The following is a 22,838-nucleotide window of genomic DNA, read 5'->3' as shown; positions in this document are numbered from 1 at the left end:
ACGCTATCAGTTGTGTCATAACGAAACGAAATCGCGAACAACAGCAATTATAAACTCCGAGTTAGAAACTGCTGGTATTTCCCGTATTACGTACTCTGGTATAAGGAATCTAGATAGAATGTTTTTATTTGTGCTTGTATTGAACGATGTATTTATGTTTTGCAGTGGAAGGCACAACACATTTCAATTGCAGCCATGGTTGTCGAACATAAATCAATTAAATACATAGACAACTTTGATATGAGTATGACATGGAATGATTGACGTAATAAGCAACGTCTTTAAAAAGAACTAAAGATGTGCATTTATATATGACCGAGCTCGATAGCTGCAGTCGCCTAAGTGCGGTCAGTATCCAGTAATCGGGAGATAGTGGGTTCGAGCCCTACTGTCGGCAGCCCTGAAGATGGTTTTCCGTGGTTTCCCATTTTCACACCAGGCAAATGCCGGGGCTGTACCTTAAGGCCACGGCCGCTTCCTTCCAATTCCTAGGCCTTTCCTATCCCATCGTCGCCATAAGACATATCTGTGTCGATGCGACGTAAAGCAAAATAGCATTTATATATGCAGTAGATATACCATAATCACAGGCAGAGCTGTAGTCCTACTTACTCGTACTTTTGCGCTATAGCTGACAGAGGTCTATGTTTTCAACAAGTAGGCATATTAAAGTATCACACTACAGTCTTCTGGGTAAAATGGCAGTTACATACGTAAAAGTGTACATGGCTATTGTACGAACTGGTACAACAACAAAAAATTACAAGGCACCACAATAAATGACTCCATATACATTACATCGGGCAAACTCCTCGTCAATAATAGTAAGCAAAAACAATTTATGGTCTATTCGACACATTACAAAATAGTGAAAAGACGACTGAAACAAAACACAATTAACAACAGGCACCATACTTTTCTCAAGGGACGTATGCTTTACAATAGTGGTGTTCCTCGTAGAAGTGTGCGACGCACAAGTCCTTTGTACACCACGCACATTTGACAAAACCAGTATTCGGGCACAAAGAACATACCAAGCCAACACTGTCAAAGGAATACTCTACCGGGTGTTCGAATTGTCCAGGATGATCATCAAGGTACCCACTGCGGTACCACGAGTACTTCCACATGTTTATGAATCGAGGAGATGTCAGCTGGAAATGTAACAGTGATTGCAACTTTAAGATGGTGTTACGGTGATGCAGCACGATGCCGGTATTCATAAGTCGCAGCCCGGAATACATTCGTCTGGTGTATGTTTTCCAAATCCGAAACCCATACACGTCAAATGGCTGACAAACGGCTGTAGCGCCGGCTGGAATCTTCATAACTTCAACTTCCGTGCCATGAACAAGCGCATTGTGGCCAGAGAAAGAATCTAACAATAAAATATTTTGTCCATCGGGTAAACTTGGTTTCAAGATGTCATTATACCAGCTCTGAATTTCTGCTTTGCCCATCTTTCCAGACGTGGTGCACACGACATGAATATTTTCGTGTGAAAATATTCGTTTCTTAACAAGGGAACCAAAAACGCCATTTCTTTCCTTTAAAACGATTAGCAACGGGGAGAGTAGCTCACCTTCTACTGACATGGTAGGCATAATCGTGTAGCTGTGCGTAGTAGAGGGAATTGATTGGACCACCGTGCTAATCGACTTTTCTCCTCGGCGCGCTAATGTTCTGCCGGTGTACATTTCCAAATTAAAGCCGCTTTGGTCGCTGTTAAAAACATGTGATGGGCTGTATAACTGTATTTTTTCTTTTACGTTTTCCACAAACATTTGGGCTTCCGCCATAACGTCACTTTCCTTATCAAGTTTTCTCGTTGTTGTCACGACAGTAATTTTTCGGGATGTGATCCCAAATTTCTTTTTGAAGTCGTACACCCAGCGTGAGGACGCTTTAAAGTCATGGAGCCCGCGAGAGCGGGCACTTTGCATTGCCCAGTGTTTGATTGTGGCGTCATGGATGGTAGACGTACGGTACTCCGCGTCAAAGTTTTTCTTGCAATCCATCGCAATAAGACCAAATTTGTCTCGGAGAGAGCCTCCTTCATCCACAACTTTTTTCCAGGCGGAGAGCTGTGACACACTATGTAAACGACGGAAGTGCTTTTGCACAGTTGTAAATTTAAGATTTTTCCGTTTTCCACTCCTCCAGAAGTTGATTGCTCTTGTTTTATACTGTAAGTCTACGGTGTCCGCCGAACTGGCACTGTCTTGGCTTCGTCCCGGTTCTGGCTCGCTATATTCAATATCCTTTTCGGTTTCCTCCGACTGATCAGACTTGTACGTCAAACTTGTAACGTCCTCCAAATAGAGACTGTCACCTTCAAGACAGCAACTTATAAGCTCTGAAAAAAAATTAAACAAATAACTAAAATACATGTTGTTATGTGTATATGTATTGACAGGAACAACGGAGAACACAACTGTTCGTTTAAAAACAACGAGAGTGTTATCGGTAATGAAATGAAATGTCGTATGGCTTTTAGTGCCGGGATATCCCAGGACGGGTTCGGCTCGCCAAGTGCAGGTCTTTCTATTTGACACCCGTAGGCGACCTGCGCGTCGTGATGAGGATGAAATGATGATGAAGACAACACATACACCCAGCCCCCGTGCCGTAGGATTCAACCAATTAAGGTTACAATCCCCGACCCGGCCGGGAATCGAACCCGGGACCCTCTGAACCGAAGGCCAGTACGCTCACCGTTCAGCCAGCGAGTCGGACAGAGTTATCGGTATCAACATATCATAAACCTACAATTTCACATGCAGCGCAAAAGACCACGCTTCAAGCTACGTTATTACGGCCTATGTCCGCAGTGTGACATCTCCCCGTGAGCGTCAAAACCTATTTGACAATAGTTGACTGCTTAACACTCACCCTCAATCGCGTCATAAAGCTGCAGCTCCCGAAAGTTCAGCGGACCGTCTTCACCGTGACTTCCGTGCTTTGCTTGAAGATGAAAAATAATTTTTGACACGCTCAGTGACATTGCCCTTAAGGACTCGTCGCAAACGTTTTCATAAATATTTCATAAAATGTACACTGCCCATACAATGTGGAAATTCCAAGGGAGAGCTATGAGGACGGCTGATAGCGTACGCAGTGTAGCACAGGTTCTGTTCGACAGCTGTCCGGCTCCATGGCTAAATGGTTAGCGTGCTGGCCTTTGGTCACAGGGGTCCCGGGTTCGATTCCCGGCAGGGTCGGGAATTTTAACCTTAATTGGTTAATTTCGCTGGCACGGGGGCTGGGTGTATGTGTCGTCTTCATCATCATTTCATCCTCATCACGACGCGCAGGTCACCTACGGGTGTCAAATCAAAAAAGACCTGCATCTGGCGAGCCGAACTTGTCCTCGGACACTCCCGCCACTAAAAGCCATACGCCATTTCATTTCATTTTTGTTCGACAGCTAAGCAGACGGCAGCGCGGGGAGAGGGAAACGAGTGGTGCTGAACCAGGCCGTGCGGTGGGGAGGAGGAGCAGAGGTGTGGCACAAAGCAGTGTTCCGGCTAAGCATTGGTCAGGAGGAATTCATCGCTGTTCGCGCGGAACTTGAAATGTCGCAACTTTTAGGCCCCTTAGTTAACGCGTTAATGAATGTTGGCGCCTAAAAGTGATGCTGGCTTTGTTTTTACATGTACCTCAATGTGTTTGCTAAGTTTCATCGCGATCGGCGACTTCACCTTTGTGTATGTTCCCTTGTAAGACCCTCCATTCCTCCTTCATTCCTCCACATTCCAGAATGATGGTACCAGTGTCAGTATCTTCATAGCCTGTTGGAGAATATGCTGCCCTCAACGAAGTACTTCGACAGAGAAAGTTGTGCAAGACTGTGCTTGCCATCGCCACAGAAATTGCAGTATTCACTGAAACTGCCATAAGTTTTCTGAAAACCCTGAACACTGAGGACAGAATTCTGAAAGCATTTTCCACAACATTTTGAGCCCTTGAAAGCCTATAATTGAATATTCTTTCTCGTGATTCTTTCTAATGTGTTCCAGAAAATGGTTTCATACTATTTCTTGTCAGTGGAAATGCCTCATCGGTGACTATGATGTACGGTACAGATTTCAGCCTGCCTGGTAATATTGTTTCTCCTGTGGAAAGTTTAGGCCATTGCTTTCAAGTGACCTGTATAGTCAGTCATTTCTGATTGTTTAATATTCTTTATTTATGATGTTAAACTTGCATATTTTTAGAATAAACTATATTATAACTTCAATTGATTGATAATTAGCCAGATGATACCACTATCATTGGTCTGAAAGTGCATTTAAATTTAGAAGTGAAACTGGTGTTTTGTTGGAATTTTGTTTTGGTGGGATGTGGGGAGAAAATTGTATTTCTCTAGTGTTAACAGGAGGGTGCTCCATAGATGAGATTAATGATGGCTAGCCATTAGTATCTATGGCACCTCACTCCTCAGCATGCACTGTGCCAAAAATCTCTTATTTTCATATCTGTTATTTTTATTAAATTAGACTCATATGGGTTCTAGCCAGCTAATCAAGGCCACTGAATATTCCTGAAGGGTGTGAAATGTGTTGACACAGATAAGAAGATAACATAAACAACAGCTCCCAGCAAGATTTTTAAAATTAAAAACCCACATTTTTTATGTTTCTTGGGAGTCTAAGAGACCTCACATCACCAGTTAAAGGTTACAGTTCCACTAATTTCATTGTAACTATCTGCAAGTTGTTTCCAGGCTTGCTGTTTGTCTTCGAAAGATAATAATACTTCCCCTTAAAACAATCACCACCACTACCACCACTACCACCACTTTGAAAGGTTTCTCACATTCTAAAATATGTTTCTTTGCATTAACTGTCAATTTCTATGAGATTAAAATTTTTACTTCTTTTCCATGAATTTTCCATGATGAGCTGATGATAAAATAGAGCCTGAAGGAAATAATGATGATGATAGGCCTAATCTGATCATATAGTGCAACCGATATTGTTACAAACAGTAGCGTGACAGTAAGCTAATGAAATGGGAGTACAGTGGTTACATTTGAATGAAAACTAGGCCTAATATTTGTCCAGTTTTAGGCAACTGTTCTTAAGAAAAGAAACACGATACTGTGTAGGCCTCCTTATGTGTGAATGGGTCACTTCGAACCATGCAGAATCAACATTTGTTGAGCTTTCCTCCTTGCCCAGTAGTTCTTAATTTTCATCAATTGTTGTGATTTCTGTTCTTCCGACTAAGTATGTCGTAAGAAGATGTACAATATTAGAAGGATCCACCTTTCAATACTTCGTTGTAAGTTGAACTAAAAAGAAGTCACAACTTGTTTATTGGGACTGGTTTCGACACATTACAAGTGTCATCATCAGCCAAATAGTAAAGTAGGGCAAGATATAAAGATCTTAAAACAACTAATACATTGAACACAGGCAAAAAATTAACATTGATTCATATCGTCCCAATAAACAAGTTGTGACTTCTTTTTAGTTCAACTTACAACGAAGTATTGAAAGGTGGATCCTTCTAATATTGTACATCTTCTTATTTCTCTATTCAATACGGAGCGATCATGAAGTTTTTAACTTTAAATAAGTACGTCGTGTTGGTTTCTTCTCGTCTTCCTCAAATCCCCTTCTTCTTCTTTCAGTAAGTCTGTCCTTAGGTATCAATTGGATGTCCTCCATTTCTCTCTGTCCTGAGCATCTTCTTTCATTTGCTTGTAACTTCTTCCTCTCTCCACATCTGTCAGCATTCCAAACTTTCTTTGTCCTCTCCCTCTTTTTCCTTCAACTTTTCCCTCCATGATTCTCTGTAGTAGACAATTGCTACATAATATGTGACCAATCCAAGATGTTTTCCTCTTCTCTATCATCATCATCATCATCATGAAGTTTCTCTCCTCTTCTACCCTGCTCATTTCTCACTCTATCGGTCCATTTCACTTTCTCCATTCTTCTCCATAACCACAATTTTTCTTTCTGTCTGACTGTCCACGTTTCAGAACCATAAGACACCACACTCCACACAAAACATTTGGCAAACCTCTTCCTAAGTTTGATTTGTATACTTCTAGCTGTCAGCAAACCTTTCACTCTCCCAAAAGCCCTCTTTGCCATGGATATTCTGCATCTCACTTCCTCTGTACAACTTCTGCTGGAAGTTATCAAGCTCCCAAATATTGGAATGATTGAACCTGTTCTAATACTATTCCATTTATTGATATATTAATTGTATCATCTCCTTTTCCTGTTTTCATCACTTTGGTCTTGCCAGTGTTCAGTTTCATTCCAAATTCTTTACCCACATTTACAATATTCTCCATCATTACCTGGAGCTCTTCTTCCATTTTTGCTAGCACAGACATGTCATCAGTGTATTTGATGGTTTTTATTCTTCCTCTTCCCACTACAAGTCCATTTGATTTTTCCAAGGCATATATATTGTGACATACAACAACCCTGTCTCACACTCTTTCCAATACTTCTCTCTTCAGTTTTACTTAAACTACCACTTTTTGGCCCATATACAGTTGCTTTATCAACCTTCTATCTTTCCAATCTATACCAGTATCATTCAGAATCTTCATCAACATACACCAGTCAATTCTGTCAAATGCTTTTTCCCAGTTGACAAAACAAGCATATCTCTCTTTACTTCCAAAAATCTTTCTGCCATCATCCGCAGACACCCAATTGCATCTCTGGTCCCTCTTCCTTTCCTGAATCTGAACTGATTTCCTATATTCTCCTCTATTTTCTTTTCTATTCTTCTTAGCACTATTCTGGTCACAGCCTTAGTGATATGACATATAAAACTAATTGTCCTATAATCCTTACATTGATTGGCATTGTATTTTTTTGGTAAAGGAACCATTATGGTCTTAAAGAGATCTTCAGGCCAGATACCTGTGTCATGTATTCTATTGATTGGAGTTGTAATTCTAACTATTGCATTCTTCCCTAAGGCCTTCAGAGGCACAGCTCATCGCTTTCTTTTCCTTAAGATCCTGGATCTTTCTCTACCTCCCATCTTTGGTCCCAGGTGATTTTCATCACATTCTTGTTCATCCTCTAAGACTATTCCTTCATGATCAACTGTAGAATCATATAGATCTTCTACGTATTCCTTCCAATACATCTTTGTTTTCTTCAGTATTCATTGTTACCTTTCCCTGCTTGTTTAGCATTCCTTGCTTGTTAATTCTCCTCGGTTCTCTCATTGTTATACACTTTGCAGCTCTGTACATTTCTTCTATTTTTCCTTGCCTTTCCAATTGTTCTATTCCTTCACATTGCTGTTCCATCCAGTCTTCTCTTGGTTTGTCAGTAATCCTTCTCACGTTGTTCAGTTTTCTATGTTGTTGTTTTCCTTCAACTGATGAGCCATTTTTCTATTTTCTTCTCTCATCCATTTTATCTAATACATTGTGTGTGATCCATTCCTTTTTTTCTTTCTTTTTTCCACTTGTGTGAACAATTCTCCTGATTATATTCCTGTCCTGCAGATTTGGTGATCCTACTTCAGTGAGGTCTTTCTCTACTTGCTTATACCATTTTGATCTTATATGTTTGATTTGCAAAAAATTTGTGTATTCAATCAGTAAGTCTGTTGTTATTCATTCTTTCCAAATGACTTAAAATTGAATTTGTCACAGTCTCATTGTATCAGTAAGTTTAGATATTTTGAAGTATATAGTCTATATCACGATATGTCTGGCTACATAACCAGTATATTGAGAAATTCCACCTAGGAAAACAAGCCCTGTTTAACTAGACACATACATACTCAAGCTTCCATAAACTTGAGACGACATCAACCTAATTCAAGAATTATTACCGCAATCAATCAATACTAATCTGCATTTAGGGCAGTCGCCCAGGTGGCAGATTCCCTATCTGTTGCTTTCCTAGCCTTTTCCGAAATGATTTCAAAGAAATTGGAAATTTATTGAACATCTCCCTTGGTAAGTTATTCCAATCCCTAACTCCCCTTCCTATAAATGAATATTTGCCCCAGTTTGTCCTCTTGAATTCCAACTTTATCTTCATATTGTGATCTTTCCTACTTTTATAGACGCCATTCAAACCTATTCGTCTACTAATGTCATTCCACGCCATCTCTCCGCTGACAGCTTGGAACATACCACTTAGTCGAAGAGCTCTTCTTCTTTCTCTCAATTCTTCCCAACACAAACATTGCAACATTTTTGTAACGCTACTCTTTTGTCGGAAATCACCCAGAACAAATCGAGCTGCTTTTCTTTGGATTTTTTCCAGTTTTTGAATCAGGTAATCCTGGTGAGGGTCCCATACACTGGAACCATACTCTAGTTGGGGTCTTACCAGAGACTTATATGCACTCTCCTTTACATCCTTACTACAACCCCTAAACACCCTCATAACCATTTGCAGAGATCGGTACCCTTTATTTACAATCCCATTTATGTGATTACCCCAGTGAAGATCTTTCCTTATATTAACACCTAGATACTTACAATGATCCCCAAAAGGAACTTTCACCCCATCAACGCAGTAATTAAAACTGAGAGGACTTTTCCTATTTGTAAAACTCACAACCTGACTTTTAGCCCCATTTATCAACATACCATTGCCTGCTGCCATCTCACAATATTTTCGAGGTCACGTTGCAGTTGCTCACAATCTTGTAACTTATTTATCACTCTATAGAGAATAACATCATCCGCAAAAAGCCTTAGCTCCGATTCCACTCCTTTACTCATATCATTTATATATATAAGAAAACATAAAGGTCCGATAACACTGCCCTGAGGAACTCCCCTCTCAACTATTACAGGGTCAGACAAAGCTTCACCTACTCTAACTCTCTGAGATCTATTTTCTAGAAATATAGCAACCCATTCAGTCACTCTTTTGTCTAGTCCAATTGCACTCATTTTTGCCAGTAGTCTCCCATGATCCACCCTATCAAATGCTTTAGACATGTCAATCGCGATACAGTCCATTTGACCTCCAGAATCCAAGATATCTGCTATATCTTGCTGGAATCCTACAAGTTGAGCTTCAGTGGAATAACCTTTCCTAAAACCGAATTGCCTTCTATCGAACCAGTTATTAATTTCACAAACATGTCTAATATAATCAGAAAGAATGCCTTCCCAAAGCTTACATACAATGCATGTCAAACTTACTGGCCTGTAATTTTCAGCTTCATGTCTATCACCCTTTCCTTTATACACAGGGGCTACTATAGCAACTCTCCATTCATCTGGTATAGCTCCTCCGACCAAACAATAATCAAATAAGTATTTCAGATATGGTACTATATCCCAACCCATTGTCTTTAGTATATCCCCAGAAATCTGATCAATTCCAGCCGCTTTTCTAGTTTTCAACTTTTGTATCTTATTGTAAATGACATTGTTATCATACGTAAATTTTATTACTTCTTTGGCCTTAGTCTCTTCCTCTATCTCGACATTATCCTTGTAACCAACAATCTTTACATACTGCTGACTGAATACTTCTGCCTTTTGAAGATCCTCACATACACACTCCCCCTGTTCATTAATTATTCCTGGAATGTCCTTCTTGGAACCTGTTTCTGCCTTAAAATACCTATACATACCCTTCCATTTTTCACTAAAATTTGTATGACTGCCAATTATGCTTGCCATCATGTTATCCTTAGCTGCCTTCTTTGCTAGATTCAATTTTCTAGTAAGTTCCTTCAATTTCTCCTTACTCCCACAGCCATTTCTAACTCTATTTCTTTCCAGTCTGCACCTCCTTCTTAGTCTCTTTATTTCTCTATTATAATAAGGTGGGTCTTTACCATTCCTTACCACCCTTAAAGGTACAAACCTGTTTTCGCATTCCTCAACAATTTCTTTAAACCCATCCCAGAGTCTGTTTACATTTTTATTTACCGTTTTCCACCGATCATAGTTACTTTTTAGAAACTGCCTCATACCTGCTTTATCAGCCATATGGTACTGCCTAACAGTCCTACTTTTAAGACCTTCCTTTCTATCACATTTATTTTTAACTACCACAAAAACAGCTTCATGATCACTAATACCATCTATTACTTCAGTTTCCCTATAGAGCTCATCTGGTTTTATCAGCACCACATCCAAAATATTTTTCCCTCTGGTTGGTTCCATCACTTTCTGAATCAGCTGTCCTTCCCATATTAACTTATTTGCCATTTGTTGGTCATGCTTCCTGTCGTTCGCATTTCCTTCCCAATTGACATCTGGCAAATTCAGATCTCCCGCTACAATCACATTTCTTTCCATGTCTTTTCCCACATAGCTGACTATCCTATCAAATAATTCCGAATCCGCATCAGTGCTACCCTTTCCCGATCTGTACACTCCAAATATATCAAGTTGCCTATTATCTTTAGAAATGAGCCTTACACCTAGAATTTCATGTGTCTCATCTTTAACTTTTTCGTAGCTTACAAATTCTTCTTTCACCAGAATGAAAACTCCCCCTCCCACCTTTCCTATCCTATCTCTACGATACACACTCCAGTGCCGTGAGAAAATTTCTGCATCCATTATATCATTTCTCAGCCATGATTCAACTCCTATTACAATATCTGGTAAATATATATATATATATATATTAAATTACTTAATTCTATTCCTTTCTTTACAATACTTCTACAGTTCAACACTAACAATTTTATGTCATCCCTACTTGATTTCCAGTTCCCTGTTCCCTTATCACCGCTCCCTAGGACTGTGATCATGATGTTGATTTTTTATTTTAAACTCAATGGAACTTTTATCATTTAGTAATTTGTTCCTATGACAGTTTTTAATATGAATTTTTTTTTATAACTGTGTTTACATATGATAGACTGAGTCATCTTGACTTAAACATTTTAAGGATAAGTAATTGTTTTTTGTGTTATCAAGAATATCATGTGTTAATTATTATAATATTTTTAGGCTGGAGATGTCTTACAAGGAAGAGACAAAACATGTCCCTTTTAAAATGTAATAGAAAGGAATAACATTGTACAGTACTGTAAAGGTGGAATTACTCAAAATTAAGACCTTCTATATCTGGAAGTGTTTGTTTGTATGTATGTGTGCGATGCCCAGTCAAATCTACGGCTCGTGAAGATCTGAAATTTAAAGTAGGCGTATTCTTAGATGATTCTTTATACAGGTAGAGATCTGCTTCATTCACTTAAAATTTTAGGGAATACGAGGATTTTGCTACCCCAGCAATAAAATGTGAATATATATTCTCTCAACTAACTCAATCATATATTTTATTACTTTTTGTAGAGGAAACAAATACAGCAGTACTAAGATAGATAATAATAAACAAGGAATAGTAATACATACATCAGTCAAGGTGTCATTTTAAGTCCGTGGCATAGGAAGCCATTTTGATTCAGTGTGTGATATCCGAAAATGTTTTTCTGTGTGTATGTGTGATCTACGGCATGCAGAGATCTGAAGTTTTCTTCAGAGGTGGGCACAGCATTTCACTGATCACAGATGGCTATCCAAAGAGCAATTCTTACTCCAGGAAATGAAGCTGTCAACCATCATCAACAAGCAACTGTTATAAGAATTCCCCATTGTTCTGCAAATTTACAAGTCTATCGATACGACAGAGCTTTTGAACAACTTGAAGTCCCCTGGAGTACCCTTGAACATATTGGAGCGGATGATTGTCGCACCAATTATCTTTCTCAGGAATATTAATTTTCCTTCCCTGTGCAATGAAACTGATGCCGAATATTTCTGACTGGACATACTGCAGGCGAAAAAGTATTCATTCCTCAAATTTGAACCATACCTTCAGATATATCATTTCAGTTTAGACATCTGCAGTTTGCTGTTTATTTGAGTTTCACTCTGTACGTCAAGAAGGCACAAGGACAATTGGTTAACATTGTAGGACTTGATCTTCGCAAATGGTTCTTCTGCCACGATCAGCTGTGCAGGATTTGTTCAAGAGTTGGAAAGACAAACACACTATACATATTAGTTCCAAATGGAAGGACACTTAACGTGTTTTAATTTGGAAACTATAAGGAAAAATTAGTTTGTTTTTATATAATACAGAAACAGCAAGAACAGCTGCCAGGACCATAAGGAATGTACGGAGAAACAGGTGGAATGAGAGGTTGGAAGAAGCTGATAGAAGCGTCAAGAAAAACGAATCATGAACCGTCTTCAGGGAAATGAAAAACAGGATAAAGGGTTACAAGCCAAGAGAACCTTTTGTGAAAGGACAAGACAGCAAATTAAAAATAGGTGAGAAAGACATGTGTGAGGAAATGGCGAGGTACTTCAACAACTTACTAAACATTAAAGCGCCTATAGGAGGGATGACACTAAAGTACACCAAAGATATCAACCAAGATTGTGCATCCACCAGAACGGAAGTTTGAAAGCAATTAAGGATCGAAAGACTAATAAGGCAGCAGGTAGTAATGGTATCTGCGCAGAGGAGATCAAATGGGGTGGTCGAGCAATGGAAGACAGCATGTTCAACATAATAAACACCTGGATGAAAAAGAAGATACCCAATGAATAGAAGGAAGCCATAATCATACCAATTTGCAAGAAAGGAGATAAAAAGATACCGGATAACTACAAAGGTGTCTCAGTACTGAACATTGGACATTGGGTACAAGATACTTTCAAGAGTATTACTTAATAGAGTGGAAGAACAGCTTGAATTGAGCATAGGAGAATATCAAAGTGGTTTTACAAAAGGGAGAAGCTGTATAGAGCAGATTTTTGGGCTCAAGAAGATAATAGAACACAGGCATAGGAAAGGAAAATACACGATAGTGACATTTGTTGATTTTGCCAAAGCCTGCAACTCAGTAGATTGGAATACAATACTGGACATCCTGCATGCCAGATGACTGGATACAACACCACTTGCATTAATAAGGGACACACTAGAATTCACAGCTGTCCAAGTTAGATTCTGGAATACACTGTCTGACAGCTTCGAAATTAAAACAGGAATCCGACAAGGTGATGGACTTTCACCAGTACTGTTCAACTTGGTTGTGGATTATTTATTTATTTTGCTTATGGCTAGAACATAACTCTACAAACAAACATTCAAAAATATAACAAACAATACAACACTTCAAACATCAACCAAACTCAAGAACAGTTCACAAACTCAAATCTAAACTGTACAACCCCAGAAGCTCACACAAACTCCTTCAGCTGACTAGAGTATGACCTCCTTGGACAATCAATGACAATATGACGGATGGTCTGTTTCTTCTCACCACAGTCGCACTCAGGGGAGGAGCGCATACCCCACTAATGCAATAATGACCCACATCGTCCATGATTGGTACGGACTCTTTTGAGAAGAACCCAAGTTCTGGGGAGATTAAAACTAGGTAGTGGATATAGAAGACTAAAGAGGGTCTGCCATTCATCTGGAGCTGTGTTGGTCCACTCCAATTGCCATTCATCAGAACCGTTAAAGTTCCTATTGAGGAGTTCCCTTGCAGTCTGAATGGGTGGAGATCTTGATTTCAGACGTCCATACGTAACAACCATTGTCTTCATGAATGGGAAGACTTGGGTTCATAGTTATCTTCCTGAACTCACGTATTAGGTTGTTTTGTCTGCATATTCTTGGAGATGTTACATGGCTCAAGAGTGGCAACCAAAAAAGAGGAGTAGATCTGACTGCGCCGCTGACAGTGCGCATCGTCTGATTCAGAACATCAATATTCTTAACGTAAGGGCCATTCAGCCAAACAGAAGAACAGTACTCAACTGCAGAGTATACCAGTCCCAATGCTGACGACCTTAGAGTGGATGCTGATGCTCCCCATATAGAACCTGCAAGTTTCTGAATGATATTGTTCCTCGTCTTCAGTTTAGCATTAGTATTTAAATTTTTCCTGAAGGATAGTGTCCAATCAAGAGTTACTCCAAGGTGCTTGGGGTTAGGATTGTGTGGTAGAGGAGAGTTCTCGAGGGAAACATTCAAAGTATTTACCTGCCTGTTATTAAGGTGAAAGAGACAGGTTTCTGTTTTACTGGTGCTAGGTATCAAACACCACTTATCAAAGTACTTGCTCAAAATGTCAAGGTCTCTGTTTAGAATTGCTTCTATCTCATTCACATTGGATTGCTGAGTAACTATTGCTAGGTCATCTGCATAAGCAAATTGGCATACTGTAGTGCCAGGTATATCGGCAGTGTACATATTAAACAGCAATAGACAGAGCACAAATCCTTGAGGGGGATCATTGTTGAGCTTTTTAACTTTACTATGTTTGTTATCCGTAACTACCTGTATCATTCTATCTCATAGCATGTTGTTTATGAGTTGTGACAATACTCTGCATCCAACAAGTTTAAAAAACTTATACATAACTCCCCCTCTCCAAACCGCATCATAAGTGGCTGTAAGGTCTATGAACACTGCGCCACTTTTCAATAGTTTTTCAAAACCTGCTTCAATGTGGATTGTTAACGCTGCCGGGAGTGATCGTAAAATTAGAGGGCTTATTCTGTTGTAGATGAGCCGTTCCAGAAGTTTGTAACAAACACTCATTAGAGCAATTGAACGGTAACTTTTTTTTTTTTTTTTGCTTTACATCACACCAACACAGACATGTCTTACGGCGACGATGGGATAGGAAAGGCCTAGGAATTGGAAGGAAGCGGCCGTGGTCTTAATTAAGGTACAGCCCCGGCATTTGCCTGGTGTGAAAATGGGAAACCACGGAAAACCATCTTCAGGGCTGCCGACAGTGGGGCTTGAACCCACTATCTCCTGATTACTGGATACTGAATGTAGGATGCTAAAAGGTTTATTTTGTCACCTATTCAATACATATAAATTTTACTTTTAGGAATTTATTGTTAATTCCACTTGAGACATGTTTTGCCCTTCACCGAGGGCATCATCAGTCAAATTACCTCCTCAAGGCAAAAATCAGGTACCTGATTAGTATTTAACTTGTGCATATTAATACATATTACAATGGGAAATTAAGTACAAGAAACACTTGTACAATAGTGATGGTTAAACAATATAAGTTTATAGAATAAGAAGTCGGCACCAATGCTTAAAATTATTGGGTAATTATAGCAGAGTTCAGCAGTGGTGCACTGCATCTCACACCGATGTTTTCACACATCATTCCAAGCTACAAGAAGTTAACTAAGAAAAAGCGAAGGATTCAACCCGCAACATATTCCCAATAATACAATTACCTACAAATAACTACCATCATTGTTGCCATTCAAATGCACCGTATACTCAATGACACCCATTGAGTCTCCGTCCACGCTAACCAGTTCACCGTACCGAACCCGGTGCTTCAACCAGACAACTTTCTGTTTGATGCCTATAGAACCTCATTTGGCTATGGAATATTTTCCCTGCCCCCTGTGATTATAAACTAAGATTAAACTACTCTGCATATTTCCGATATGTCAATGCTACAATCATCTTCCAACAATTAAAACAACGGGACGCACTTGGTACTAGACTTTTTTATATCCTTGTTCACCAAGCTGCTCTCTTGTAAATATGTATATAAACTGTAAATTCTCAACTGTTCAATTGGATAATGTACATTTACTGTATAGTTACCAACCATTGACAGTAATTTTTGGTTACAAACATTGACGCCGAGCACTATACCCTTTCCCCCATGATTGTTATACTGTAAATCATTTTATAAATTTTATAATTTCCTATGAGTGTGTCAATTATTCTTCAGAGCACCACTGCTGAACTCTGCTATAATTACCCAGTAATTTTAAGCATTGGTGCCGACTTCTTATTCTATAAACTTATATTGTTTAACCATCACCATTGTACAAGTGTTTCTCGTACTTAATTTCCCATTGTAATGTGTATTAATATGTGCAAGTTAAATACTAATCAGGTATCTGATTTTTGCCTTGAGGAAGTAATTTGACTGATGATGCCCTCAATGAAGGGCGAAACATGTTTCAAGTGGAATTAACAATAAATTCTTAAATGTAAAATTTATATGTATTGAATAGGTGACAAAATAAACCTTTTAGCATCCTACATTCAGTATCTTCAATACGGATAACAATGATTTTATATCACTTACTGGATACTGGCCACACTGAAGCGACTGCAGCTATCGAGCTCGGTACAGTAACTTTCAGGACAATCAGAAGGTTTACCTGGTTTCAGAATAACCAGAATCTTGGTTCGTTTGAACTCTGGAGAAAGTTTGCCTGTAATCAGAATATTTGAGAAAAAACTGACAACCATTTCCTTGTGTTCTTCCCACAATGCTTGAGGAATTCAGGGTGAATGCCATGAAAACCAGGTGCTTTGCAGTTCTTTGTTATCTTCAGAGCAGACTGGAGCTCTTCTTCGGTAAAAGGGGCAGAAATATTTGATGAACCAATATTATGTCTTTTCATGTGGACCAGGTGATCATCCCACTGCTCAACCCCTGTGCCCAGCCATTTTCTGTGTAACATATTGCTACAGCGCATGCACATAAACAAATGAGTCAAGCTTCACTAACCTTGTACTGATTATGGTGAAATTTACAGGAGACTTTTGTTAAGAGTCCTAATAACATTTCCTAGTGTGGTATCTTCTCAAATCTATTTCTACTCACTGTATACGGTGGTTTAAATGAGGCGATCAGTTGACCAGTAGTCTTTCCAATACGACTTTTTTACCTGTCCCATCAATATAAACCAAGCAAAAAATCATCTTGTCGTATCGATACATCAGGCCAGTTCAACCTCTTAGGGGATATTTTGTGTAATGAAGAAGTTTACTCGTGATACAATTTCGTATGCTCGGTAAGAAGTTCAAAGAAATAATCACAAACCGTTTTTGCCAGGAACTCCTGGGAAATCCTCTAAAGTCAGTGAACTGTTATTTTCTACCCATTCATAACAATAAATAGGCACATACTCCCATTTACGCTCATAATATCACTTTCAGCCTCGTTCAAACCACCTCTAAGTCACGTTGTTTTGGAGGGCGTACATCATTATTGGCAACCAAAACACTTTTGTTAGAGTAGCTTTCAACATCAAACTTGCAGTCATCAACATCACTGGGGCAATCCGGTTACTTATCCAGATATAATTAATTAAAAATCTCGTCTGCATCTAAGCTTGTGTTCAGTCTGGGAAGCGCCATCTTACCCACCACATGGCTCCTTGAACGACGTAAACATGAGGTTGGAAAACTTAGCAAATGAATCATAAAACAGAGAAGAACGTAATGCAAAGCTATCATGGAATAACGTAAAAGCTTCAACACTGAGATTCTAGTAACCTTAACCGTCAGCTAGTTTCAGAAGTTTAGACAGATGTCACCGAACATACGAGTCTCGTGAAGACGAGTTAACTCGTCTTCCGTCCGCAATGCTCGGCCAGCCAAAGGCAAGTTAATTCTTCTCCCGTCCGCAATGTGTTAACCGATAAGAGTTCTTTCTTGGGTTTCACTTTAGACAATCCAGCAATCCATTTGACAACTTGATCAGGTGATATAGCAGATTTGGGCTATGGAATGTGAGGTGATCTCCCCAACTTCTTTAAGAGGCTCCAAGCCTTCCTGCTAGAATGTTTGAAATCCATAGTCTCCATAGTTTCTGTCCACTTGTTCCGTCTGACTTCATATACGTTGTTCACGAGTTCATCAGCAATATCCGTTTCTCCATTCTCTCGAAAATCGCTGTAGAGTTTTTCACATGTTTCAATCCATCCGGGTATATACTCCTTTCTGACTCCTCTAGGAATGTGTCTTTTTGCAGTGGTAAGTATTGCTTTAACAAGTCTACAGTAGTTGTTGACAACAGGAGGAATCCATCTTATGCTGCTATCAAGATCAGCAGAGAAACTGTCCCAGTTAGCTTTGACAAAATTCCACCGTGGAAGAGGAGAAGATCTAATAATGGAGATCTGAGTGCCTATTTTCAAAAGAACAGGATGGTGCTGATGAAGTGGTGAAACAATGAAGACAGCTGAACAAAACCATGGGTATCGAAGGTGTACAGATTGGATACAAGATCAAATACAACGCTACAGTGTACTCATATGGCATTGCTACACAAGATGGAAGAAGATGCGAAGATGGCACTAGCAAATCTAGCCGAGACTGCAGCGAAGGTTGTCCTGACGATAGCGTACAGGAAGACCAAGATACTGAATGCAAAGGCCAACTGTAACCTTGGAGATCAGGTAGTGGAGAGAGTCGACAGTTTCCGGTACCTAGGTGAGAATATAACAGGCAAACTACAAAATAATAAGAGTGCAGTAGAAAAGCACAATTCCTGCAGAAACTACAGCTCACGGCCAAGATGACTTATGCGAAGAAGAACCTATCGATAAACGCCAAACTGTGCCACTATACAGTGACCATCCAGAACTCTGCATTGTACGCAAAAGAAACCATGCTATAGGGAGCGTGCATGGTACTAGTAACAGAGCGCTCTGGCGGAGTTCCGAGAGTTAGTACGGTGAGAGTGCATTCCGCTGAAGTTGCGTCATAGTTACGGCAAAAAGTATCGTTGCATCTTGTCGTCAAGATATGAAGTAGTGCTACGGAAGTTGTAATATAATATGGGTTTGAGTACATACACTTCCAAAATAGTCACAAGTAAACAGTGAATAAAGCGCAGAAATTAGTTGACAATGGCCATGTTTTACAAGTTGAAGAAAGACGAACTGTTTCCAGTTTTACACTTACTGGCTTCGTCATAAGACAGACGAGTGTTAGCAAAAACCCGTACAAGGTTGCAATTGAGGTAATTATGTTAGCTCATTATTGTTAAACATACAGTATTATATTTTACATTTTAATTTTATGTGATTCAGTGAAGTCTGTAATACTTCGAATTTCTATTACAGCTTGACAATCAACGAAACTATGTTGAATCATTCTCGCTAAAAATACAAGTGAATTTAAAAATCGTTGCTCAATCTCAAATGTTGCTTGCACCGACTTGTAGTTTTTCACACTCATTTTTCAATATTACTTGACTTTCCTCCAACAAAAAGTTCACTGCAAATGACGGAGCATTTGGTGGGTTACCATGGAGCTCCATCTGCACTGAAATGCAGAAAGACATTTATTATTTATTATTATTATAAATATAAATATTCGGCGTAGTCAAGACACGTGCACATGTAAACGTACGCACCTGCTGCAATGCATTCTTGAAATGAAATGTACTGCCGGTATTTCAAAGTGTACTTAAATGAGCATGTTCTTGACTTGGCATACCTGGTATGTTTGAAATGTGGGATATGAAATGTGTGATTTACGTCACAAATGAAATAAGGTACTGTACTTGCTTTATTCTTCCCACAGCCGAAATCCACTTCCTGCGTCTGTCCGATTCCCATGGACGACCAGGAAATGTGTGAAATGTAATTCCTTTTCCATGCGTGTTTCTTTGTGTGTTGTGGCAGTTCAGTGCACAATAGTTTCTATTTGATTTGGGTATTTTGATACACTACTACCACCACAATTTCACACCCACAGTTACACAGCCTGGACTGACCGCTCAAGACAAGATCACCAAAACGTTACCAATTTCTTCCGCTAGAGGCGCTAAGAGCGGCCATGCACGCTCCCTATTAGGCAAAAGAGCTTGTATTTGATTGGAACAGGAAGAAATAAAGATCCTGAGAGATATGGTGTACCAAAAAACAGGGTGTAATATCAGTGCATAGATCAAGGCAAAAGATATACAAGAAAGTAGAACCAATATCAAGGGTATTACGGAAAAGAAGGTTGAGTTTCGTGGGACATTTGATGAGGATGGATGACAACAGGTTAGCAAAGAAGATATGGAACGCGACATGCTTAACGAAAAATAGCTGGATGAAGGAAGTTAGGGAGGATTGGAAGGCTATTGGCATAAGAGATAAATATCCACTAACGACTGTGCAGGATGGATCTGCTTACAAAAAGCTTGTCGACAGATATTAAGATCAAGATCCAAATCACACAAACGGAGAGAAATAGGAGGAGTGAAAGAATGAAGAGGTATGGAAAGAATGAAGACGTGCTGAACAAGGCATTCAAGATCCTATGGGTCGAAATGAATAAAATAAATAAATAAATAAATAAATAAATAAATATGCTCTCGAGACAAAGTCTCCTGTGCTGCGATCTATGTGATGTCCCAGTAACTACAAGTATAAGCTTGATAGTATATCATACGCAGTTATTGCGTGAAATAACATTCTCACATAGAAACGTGAGAGTCAATAAATTTTATCAAAAGCCTGGAAAAGTACTGCATGTTCGACTATTAACCCCTTAATACCATTAACAAAAGTGAAAACAGAACGTCAGTATCTTAAACTGTTCACGACTTATTTGAGGTGGATATCTTAGCTGAATATCCTTGTATAATTTGTGAATGACTGTAGATAGGATGTACACCTACCTGGATACCTCGCAATTGTCGACATGGTAGCTTCTTGTGATGCAGACCGGGCCAGAGAGGTTCTCTGCGACGATTCCCCTTCATTGATATTATTTTTCAAATGCCGGATCATCCCAGAAGTATTTCTGCTTACGTATTTTATGTCTTTTGAACAAACAACACAGCGGGCTGTGCTATGTGGCATCTCTTCAAAATAACATACATCCATGACTTACATTGCATTTCGGACATCGCCTTAAAGTTGTCACGTACAAATAGACACATTGCAACGTCATATACCGAAGTATCTAATTATCTTGATTAATTAGTTTCATTTTCCGTATTGATAGTTACCATGTAATATAGATAAGAAAAGACACGCCAGGCAGCCAAACTCAACGCATCCCAACCACGACAGCAGTAACACACACCAGCAAAATATTATAGACGAGAAAAGAGCCACCAACCTGCAACTGAAATATTCACGCACAATGGAGACTACATTCAATATTTAAAGTCCATGTATCAATCACAGCTGCACATATCTACCTCCGTTCATATACTGGAATCATATATACAAGTGGATATATCTTAATATATAGTAGAACCCCCACGAGAACACTGCCCATGAACGCAAGCTCGCCATTCTTCATCTACATTGGACTCAAACAAGAATATAGACATACGCAAGACGTATAAATCCATTCCAATGAAGTGATCTGAGCCATTATAAAGGATTAACACGCACTGTATATTTTAATATGTGATTTTAACATGTGTTATGCATTTTAGAGTGTTTAATATACCTGTACTTTTTTAAAATGAGCTAATTTACACAATTTTAGGCCTAGAAACAAACTCGTTTTCAACTATCTAGATTGTACCACATAACCAATTTTTACTCTTAAACATGCCCAATTTGAATGTTTGCACATAGTGCTTCCCCACAACTTCATTTGGAAAGGCAATTCAACCAATATTTGACTTATGTAAAGGTACCAATGTACAGCTGATGATGACTTCAAAAAGTCGAAACCAGTCCTGTAAGTTAGTCTTATATAAATAAAATTGGTATTGATAAGGTGGAACCTTTTCTTATCTATATTACATGTACCTAATTATGGCACTAGGTATTTGTGGAATGGAGAAGGCCCGTGGTTGGCTATTCACTTACTCAGCACAAACAACATTCTGCTCGTCCACCTGTAGATCTATGACACGCTGCTTGCCACACAGTGCGGGGACAACGCTCTCGAGATCTCTTGGAATTTATCGCGATAAACAGTGCTTGAGCTAGTCTTGAGAAATATCGAGACCCCGTCTCAGATTGTCGATCACTAATCTACAGTCGAGGTGCTCACGCTGGGCATTCCATCCCGCAGCGTATGCTATTGAACCACAGTGACATTGTAGCTACGTCACATACCGTGAAGGCTGGGCGAAGTTCTCCCATTCACTCTTGATCACTGCTGCGATACCAGACTTTGAAATAGAGACAGAAAATAATGAAAGAAAGAGGGCACATATCCAAGTCATTTTCAATTTACGCTGTAAGGTTTATCGTAGTTTATGTATTTTGACTGCATACAATAAAGAGTTAGGCCTACAACCTCAAATATTTTTATAATGTACGCAATGAATTACAATTTTCACTATTACATTTTAAGAGGTACTTTAGAAACAGCTCTAATATACTACGGAGTTAAGGTGGATAAACTGTGGCTTGTGGTTGTTTGGGTTTAAATTATCTGATAAACTCACCAACAATTCATTCATGCTTACCGGGAATAAAATCAGTGAGGTTATTTATTTGAAGGCATACTGTACATCTATTTGGTAGATACATTTATGCTGTTGTTGTTGTTGTACTTTAATCTTGGATAGTAAATATCTACGTCTTCGCTCATGATGAAACACCCGCTTGCCATTTACAGGGTAACTATTATCACCGGATGCCTGTTAAATTTTAAATACTATTTTCAGAAATTCAGTGAACAGGGAAAGTCACACAAAACTACAACACTGTGCAAAATCATTGTTGCATTATGAAATTATATTACTTTTTGCTTAATGAATAACAGGAATTTTACTTTGTTTTAAAAAATGACAATACTGTCATTCCCATCCAAGGAATGTAAATCGTAGCTTGTACACTTAAACCCTTACCTATGTAGATTGTAACACGAAAATGATAACGTTTCAATTTTCTTTGAATTAATAATATAAGAAAATAAAACTGACTGTTTCATATCAAACTGGAATATCTTGAAAAGGTCAATTTTTTTGTTGCGATTATATTTTTATTTTAAATACTGCATCCCAATCAGCATTTCGCGGAGTAGTGAAGGAGAGCTTCGTAATCACACTCAAACGACAATGCTCCCTCACTTTCCTGCAAAGTGTGTTCGCTCTCTCGCTTCACTGTGACGTATGCTTGCTACATAAGC

The 22,838-nt window shown here is 39.0% G+C and overlaps 1 protein-coding gene across 2 annotated transcripts in view; it reads left to right on the top strand.

Moving 5' to 3' along the window:
- Positions 1 to 22,838, top strand: part of LOC136873736 (uncharacterized) — a 121,627-nt gene that overhangs the window by 68,084 nt on the left and 30,705 nt on the right. The window lies entirely within an intron of this gene.

The sequence above is a fragment of the Anabrus simplex genome, chromosome 5 (genome assembly GCF_040414725.1).
Source record: "Anabrus simplex isolate iqAnaSimp1 chromosome 5, ASM4041472v1, whole genome shotgun sequence".
In the NCBI taxonomy this organism is placed as follows: domain Eukaryota; kingdom Metazoa; phylum Arthropoda; class Insecta; order Orthoptera; family Tettigoniidae; genus Anabrus; species Anabrus simplex.
This window is presented reverse-complemented; position numbering and strand designations above follow the sequence as displayed.